This window comes from Sarcophilus harrisii, chromosome 2 (genome assembly GCF_902635505.1).
Source record: "Sarcophilus harrisii chromosome 2, mSarHar1.11, whole genome shotgun sequence".
In the NCBI taxonomy this organism is placed as follows: domain Eukaryota; kingdom Metazoa; phylum Chordata; class Mammalia; order Dasyuromorphia; family Dasyuridae; genus Sarcophilus; species Sarcophilus harrisii.
Window position 1 is genome coordinate 242,984,814 of NC_045427.1, and position 7,745 is coordinate 242,992,558.

Genomic DNA, 7,745 nt, shown 5'->3' on the forward strand with positions numbered 1-7,745 from the left:
ATTTTAGTTGCACACTAGAGGCTGAAGAAACTAAGGCAGATTTGGGGTTAAATAAGTTGCCCAGAATCACACTGCTAGTAAATGTCTGAGGTCGAAATTTGAACTCTGGTCTTCAAGACTCCGGTCTCGAGATTTAGTCACTTAGTCACTTACCTGCCCACAATAACTACTTGGAGCCTAATATATTGCAAGGACTGTGCTAAGCATCGGAAATACAAAGATTAAAGACAGTTCCTGCCACTGGAAAAACTTTCTAAAGGGGGAGATTACTTGCAAACTACTAATAAAATAAATATGTGTGCGTGATGAGCACGGGGATTAAGTGGGATTTGGGAAAAGGCTCCCTGTAGAAGGTGGTTTGTTTATTAGTCCTTCATCAATGAACTTGGACTGTGTAAATAAATGGACAGGAGTAAAGTCCACTTCTGTTGACTGGAATTCACAAGAACTGTGGGGGAAGAAGAATTTCTCAATACATGCCAATCCAAAAGACTGGTATTTGATAAGGTGGAGAATATTCACATACCACTAATTAGAAAGGAGGAATATGAAGATTTCACAGAAATTTGCAAAGACTTGCATGCACAGATGTAAAGAGAAATAAGGCTAAGAGAACAATCTATGTCATGATCATGATAATATACAGAAAACATTGAAAAACATCAGAACTAAAGTTAGTATAGTGATTTCAGATGATAAATATTCCTCCCTCTTTTTTTTTTTTTTTTTTTTTTAGCAGAGGTGATCTATAGTTGCAAAATTTAGACATACTTTGTCAAATAAGATACATGTTAGGTGTTTTTTGCTTATACTTTTGCTTCAAAAAAGTAGGATGGGAGAAGTTGGAGGAAGACATTGGGAAGTGGCCTGTTTTTTTAAAAGCATCAATAAAATATTTGGGTTTTTTTAAAGATAGTCAAGAAACTCCATAGAAACAACTTCTGCAATTAACTCCTTCAGTGATTAAATGCAATTTTTCATTGTGTAAGAAAGTTAACTTTTTCAGGATACAAAATGACAAGAATCCCTGCTACCATCGTATCTATTTCTGTACATGAGATTTATACAGATAAGTATAATGAAAAGGAATGTCCAACGAGAAAAGATACAGGTAGAGCAGCAAAAAGAAATTTGAGAAGAGGACTTTTAGCTGGGGTAGAAGAGAATACTTTTCATAGAATAGGTGTGGGGTGGCACTTCCAAAAAGGGAAGGGTTTTAGCAAGAGATTTAGAGTTAAGGTACTGTGAAAGGAAGGATATGAAGAGATGGAACATCTAGTGTTACAATTTGGCTAGAACGGAAAAGGATAAAGAGTAATAATGTCAGGTGGCAGAGGGCTTTAAATGGCAGCCTAAGGCTTTTGTGTTTTATCCTATAGGTTGTAAGGATTTATTGGAAGTTGTTATTTTATAGGTTAGGATAATTAAAGAACATAATGGAAAGGAGACTAGAGGTAAAGAAAGCAAGTAGTTTTGCAAGAGACTATTGCAGACAATTGCAATAGTCTGAGAGATATAATAAGGACCAGAACTAAGGTAAAGATCAGTATAACACTGTACTCTTGAATTTTAGACATATCTACCCAAAAGAAAGTCAATTATTTTAAATACAAGCATTCCTATCTCAGAGGAATCCTTCTTGAAGGGTCCAGAGAATACTGAACTCACCATATTCTTATCAGTGTCCTAAATTTGTAAAGACAACCATCTTTCAGTCCTTCTTCCCATGTGCTCTAAATGGTATTCTACATCAGCTAATAATAGTATCTACATCTTTAGGAGAGATTCATTTGTGAGAATGGAATGTTGGGATAAGGCTAACCTGGGATTCACTAGGACTATATGTAAAATGAGGTCCATATTATCCTCTAAAGTCCCTTCCAGCTCTAAATTTCTGATACTATAACTTTGGAACAGCTTTCTTTTGCTGATTCCAATAATGAGATTAGGTTCTACATGTTAAAGTTTTGTCTCCAAGGATCAGCCATTTATATCTCAGTGAATTAATTGATGATATTGAGCTGTTGTATGAGCTGTTTTGATTTTGGAGTGTTGACAACCTACATATATGCTCAAAGCTCACCTGAAATATTTTCTTCTTGAAAAATTCTCTGATCTCTTTAGTCAGAAGTTCATAGGTTCTAAGGATTTAGAGTCAAGTAATTTTATAGACTTTCTAGTCCAATCCTTTCATTCTATAAATGAAGATGCTGAATCCCAAAAAAGGGAAAATGACTTGTTCAGCTTCTCGGGATATTAAGAAGCAGACCTAGGATTTACATTCAGGTCCTCTGACAAGAGAGGTGGGTAGTCCAATATTAACAGTGTCCTGGTTCTGAAAGCAGGGCAAACAGGTTCAAATTCTCAAACTATCATTTACAAGCTGTGTGACTTTAAGAATTTTACTTTTCCTTTAATCAGAACAAAGGGAGAGTTGAACCAGATGACCTGTGAGGTCTTCTCCCACTCTGTATCTATGATCATTGATGATAGACTCAAGAGTTTGGGTTTTTTTTTTTTTTTTCACTCTACATACATATTTTTCCTGATGCCTACTGGTTATAATCTCTTCAAACCTCAAAGTACATTGCTTTGTACTTCTCTAATGAATTTGTCACATTCTTGTTTATTATAGCTAGGTGTACATGTAATATATTGCAATAAGACAGTGAAAACAGGGTCCAAAAATAATTGTACAACTAATCTCAGAGTTGTTTTGAGGAATGCATGTTATAATTCTTAAAGTATCATGGCTGCTATTATTTTATTAAAATAAATTTTATTGAAATTTTCCTCAACAACTACAAGTATTCAAATATTAAAACAGTAACAAAAGAAAAATAATTCTTGCTGTTTGGGTATTTTCTGTTTAAATAACTAAGAAATGGTATGTATAAATTAGCTGATTCCTATTCTTCAACCCAAATATGCATATTTTAATGTAGTGGCAATTATATCCTCTTTGTTTTCATGATTCTTTTTGACCATTTGTGTAGATACAATGGATACATAGCTATCATTATTTTCTTATCTTTAATTACAAAGTTATCAATGTTTACTATTTTTTCTTTTCCTTTCCTTCCTTCTTCATATATTCTTAATATAATTTCTTATCTTTCCCGAAAACTTCGTATTTACAATGATATATTCAAAGTGGAAAGGGCCCCTAGATACTGTTTCTTATGATTCAATATTTCATTACATTTTTATTCCATAATTTAAGTCCTTCTTTAATGTCCATTTAAATTTGTTTTTAGTGGTTCTGTGAAGTTTCAGACAAATAGGTATTTTGATTACAGGGATTAATGTACCAGTTGTCGGGAGGGAACGATATCAAAAGCATAGAATTAAATCTCAGACCTTATTAATAAAAAAGTGGGAAACAGATAGGTTCATAACTAAGAGAACACCAATAACTACCAGCCTATCTACTCTCCTATCTATTAAAGAATTTTTATTACTATCTATAGATGAATTGAGGGGTGTCTTTAATGTTTATCCTGGTAAGGAACAACAGGGCTTTTAAAAGCAATATTCATCAATGGACCACATTTTTACCACTTTACAGTTAATTATATGATGTGGCCATTGTGTTTGCCTGAACAATTTAAACTTATCATTTTATTTTTTTTTAAAGTATTTGATTTCATATGTGATCTCTTAGAAACTGTCTTCTATTTATATATCAAAACCATTTAAAATTCCTTGTAATACATGACAATAGAAAAAACTCTATTCAATGACCCTGTCATGATAAACATCAGAAGAAGCATAAAAAGAAATACATTTTCAGCAGCTAAGCAGGGCCATAGAGCACCAACCCTGAAGTCAGGAGGACCTGAGTTCAAATCTGATCTCAGACACTTAACATTTCCTAGCTGTATGACCCTGGACAAGTCACTTAATCCCAATTGCCTCAGCAAAACACACACACACACATGTCAAAGGTATTTGCTGCTATGATGGAGGTGAAATCCAGGGCAGAGTCTAGGTCAAAGATGGATTTCCTATGGATGATAAGATCTTCCAGATACTCCTATTTATAGATGGCCTTATGATGATCTGCATCAAGTACCATTATGATAACTTAAAAGAATTTGGATTGTCCATCCACACAAGATAGACTACTTGGATGAAGAATATCTATTGGCTAGATTTCAACTTGCATTTCAATTGACAACCTTATTATCTATCAGTGTGTATATCTGGGACATGCTATAAAAAGGAACCACGAGTCGGTCCCAGAGATGAAAAATATGAGGATGTGGGCTGGATTATTTTTGGGAAATTACAAAGCTCTTTTACTGACCTTAAGCTTCCTATCAAGTTGACCCATGACTGATATAACAAAGCATTGAGTCTGGAGTCAGGAAAACTTGAATTCAGGTCCAAATTCAGACACTGTCTTTTCTTGGGAAAGTAACTTGAGTTTCCTCAAATGATAATTGGAGATAATAATAGCACCTACCTCAAAAGATTATTTTAAAGATTAAATATTTGAGAAAAATATATAGTACAATGCGTGGAACATTGGTGTTATTTAAAAGCTTTTTTCCTTTCTTCTCCCTTCTAATGAAAGAAAAGACGCATCTTTTCAAGACTAACATATTAACAATGTTCCTATATTGCAATAACATATGGAATATAACTGTTTAAAAAGAAATGACTACCATGTTTTATATATAAGATCACTTAGTAAATATAATGATGTAATCAAAATGATCAAAGGAAAAGAATCCATATTTACAAAGACATTTATAGTCACACATTTTAAGATAGCAAAGATCTAGAAAAAAGAGGGTAAAAACGGCTGAACAAAATATGATATATGAAAGATAATGAGCCGAGTGTGATTGTCATGGTAAAGGGAACTTCTAGGTAAAGAAAACCTCTTTATTGATGCAGATTGTGATTTTTCTCTGCTAGAAGAACTGCTTAGAACACTATGTTAAATAATTTGTCCAAGGTAAAGTTACTTAAGTAAGAAACTGTGTTAAAGCTGGGGCTTGAAAATAGGTTTTTCTAAAAGAAGTCAGTCCTCTAATCATAATGTTTCATTACTTCTCAAAATATGAATTTAATAGAATATATTATTGCTGCCAAGAAATTACAAAAGATATAGCTTCTGAGAAACATGGGAAGATATGAACTGATACAAAGTGAAATAAACAGAAGCAGAACAATTTATATAGTAACCATATCAAAAAGGAAAAATTATGAACCTTAAGAACTCTGATCAATTAAATTACCAACCACAACTATAGAAGCCAGAAGATGAAGCATAGTACCCAATGTTGGACAGAGATGACAAATACTAGATGCATAATAACATGTATTTTTGACCAGGGACATTATATAGCACTGTTTCCCTTAAGAATGTTTACTTGTCAAAAGGTTGTTTTTAATAGGAAGAGAGGGAATGGGAAGTGACAGTAAAAAGAGGAAAATGAGATTAGAGCCATTTAAAAAACACAAAGAAGTGTCAGTAAGAAATTTTTTATTTGTTATGTGAATGCTAAGATTAAAGAAAGGTTCAGGAGGTTAGGTTAAGAAGGCTTTTATTGCAAAATAATTTTGTATTTAATCTTGAAGGTATAGGAACCCATTAGAGTTTAATGAGTTGGGGGTAGAGAGGGATGATTATCTCTCTCACATTAATAACAAATTATTCAATCAGAACCAAGTTTCCCACCTTTCCTACTTCCTTATTCAGAAATCAAACAGAAATCTTTTTTAAAGATTTACCCAGATCAAGATCTAATTTGGCAATAAAAATTCTAAATTTAGGCTAATAGGTGAATTCCTGCTCATTGTGTTTATTTAGGTATTCACAAAAGGAGAATCTCCTTTTTGTCAGACAAGTGATATGAAAAATGATAAGTCTCTTTGACCTAGATTTTAGGTGATCCAAATTATAAGCCCCAAGATCCTCCTTTTACTATATAGCCCAGCCTCTCACTGTAATATTCATTTTCTCACTGTTAATCAATCAGTGTTGATTGCTACCCTCAACAACATTTACTTTTCCAAGAGTATATTAACTGTGTACTCATCACTATGAAGTGTCTTTGATATAAGAGAGACAGCCAAATATCAGTCCTCTTATTAATAAACATGCTGGCATTAATAATAAAAATTATCTCTCTTGAATCTTTTAAACCTCCACCTATGTAATTTGGTTGGGCCTGTGCTTTAGGAAAATCATTTTGGCAGCTGAATGGAGCATGAACTAAAGTGGGAAAATACCTGTGGCAGGCAGATCTATTGGCAGGTTATTGCAATAGACTACACCTAAGAAGATGAGGGCCTGCACCAAGTTTGTGGTGGCAGTTTTTGGAGAGAAGGAGCAATATCTGAAAGATGTTATAAAGGTGAAATGGACAGTCCTTGGCAACAGACTGGGTATGGAGTGAGAGAAAGTGAGGAGTCAAGAATAATACCTAGTTTGTTAACCTATATGTACTCTATAAAGCAACCAATAAAGTATTAAGCCCCTTTCATGTTTTTACCATTGTACTAGGTGTGTAACAGAGGAAGCCGATGTAGGCATACGGAATAGTAGATGGATTGGTCAAGAAAGGCTGCATAGAAATATTACTTGAGGTGAGCTTTGATAGGAGCCACGACATTCCAAATAGCAGAGAGGGAATGTAGAGTGGATTCCAGGAATGGGAGGTTGCCAATGCAAAGCCAAGAGAAGGGAATGTCTTTGGGAACAGTAGCTAGGACATCTGATTGGATAGTATGAAAGGGAGTAATATAGGCTTTAATGAGAAACTCTAAATTAGACCGGGAGTAAAAGATGGTATCAAGGAATTGTATTGCAAGAATAAAAAACAGGCTAGTTAAGAAGGAGGCAGGAAAGCCAGTGTTCCATGGATACCTTCTCATTCTCAGGAAGAGAAAGGGAGGGGGACACTCATGAACCTTCCCTCTGGAAGTTTTCTGGGAAGATATGGACAAGACTCAAACAGACTGGATGGATATGGATGCATTTCAACCCACATTATTGTAGTTAACAGAGCTTTTGAGTATTTAAGAGACAAGCACTCTGAAGAGGATACAAAGAAACATCATATCCAAACCATCTAGATGTTTTCGTTTCAAGGGGGTTAAGGGAAGAGAAAGAGAAGTAAAAGTTTTAAATAGATACAAAATGTTTGCAAAGCAAATACATGGTAATTTAGGAGAATTGGCACTAACTACTGGGAGGGGCTAGAGAAAGGGGAAGGAGAAGGGAAGGTCGGGTTAAGCCTTACACCGGTAGTATTTTAAATAGCGTTAGAAAGAAGCTTCTGGCCAAAAGTGGAACCAATCTGTGTGCTGGGAAGAAAAACTAAACTATCCTTTCCCCAACCTCCCCCGCCGAAAAAGAGGAGGAGAAGGAAATGATTATTTACTGGGATGTAACCCTGCTATTGACTGATTCAGGTTGAACCCTTCTAAAGGGTACCTTGATCTTTAACATAGTCCTACCACCCACGTCTCGTTCTCCGACTAAGCAGACCTATGGGATATTAATCCACATCCCCTGGCTTCCCACCTGCTCCTCGGCTCAACATTTTGGGCCACAAGCCTAGGCCCGCTGACTTCCTCGCCAGCTCCAGGGTCCGAACTAACAATTATTGTGTTAGTGGGAGGAGTTAATAGCGTTAGCAACACCAGGATGTCCCACACCCGGACAAACTGGATGATGCGATAACTACGCGACGCCCTCCACAGCGTCCATTTCGGTCTCTGGAGCC

General features: G+C 35.2%; 1 protein-coding gene across 3 annotated transcripts in view; it reads right to left on the reverse strand.

Moving 5' to 3' along the window:
- Positions 1-7,625, reverse strand: part of DIDO1 (death inducer-obliterator 1) — a 67,004-nt gene extending 59,379 nt beyond the window's left edge. The window contains exon 1 of one of the 3 annotated variants that reach the window (XM_031951741.1): positions 7,544-7,625. The gene's annotated coding sequence lies outside the window, so the exon portion shown is untranslated. The remainder of the gene's footprint in view (positions 1-7,543) is intronic. The other 2 variants (XM_031951745.1, XM_012539633.3) reach the window with 2 other exon arrangements.
- Positions 7,626-7,745: the final 120 nt, after the last annotated feature.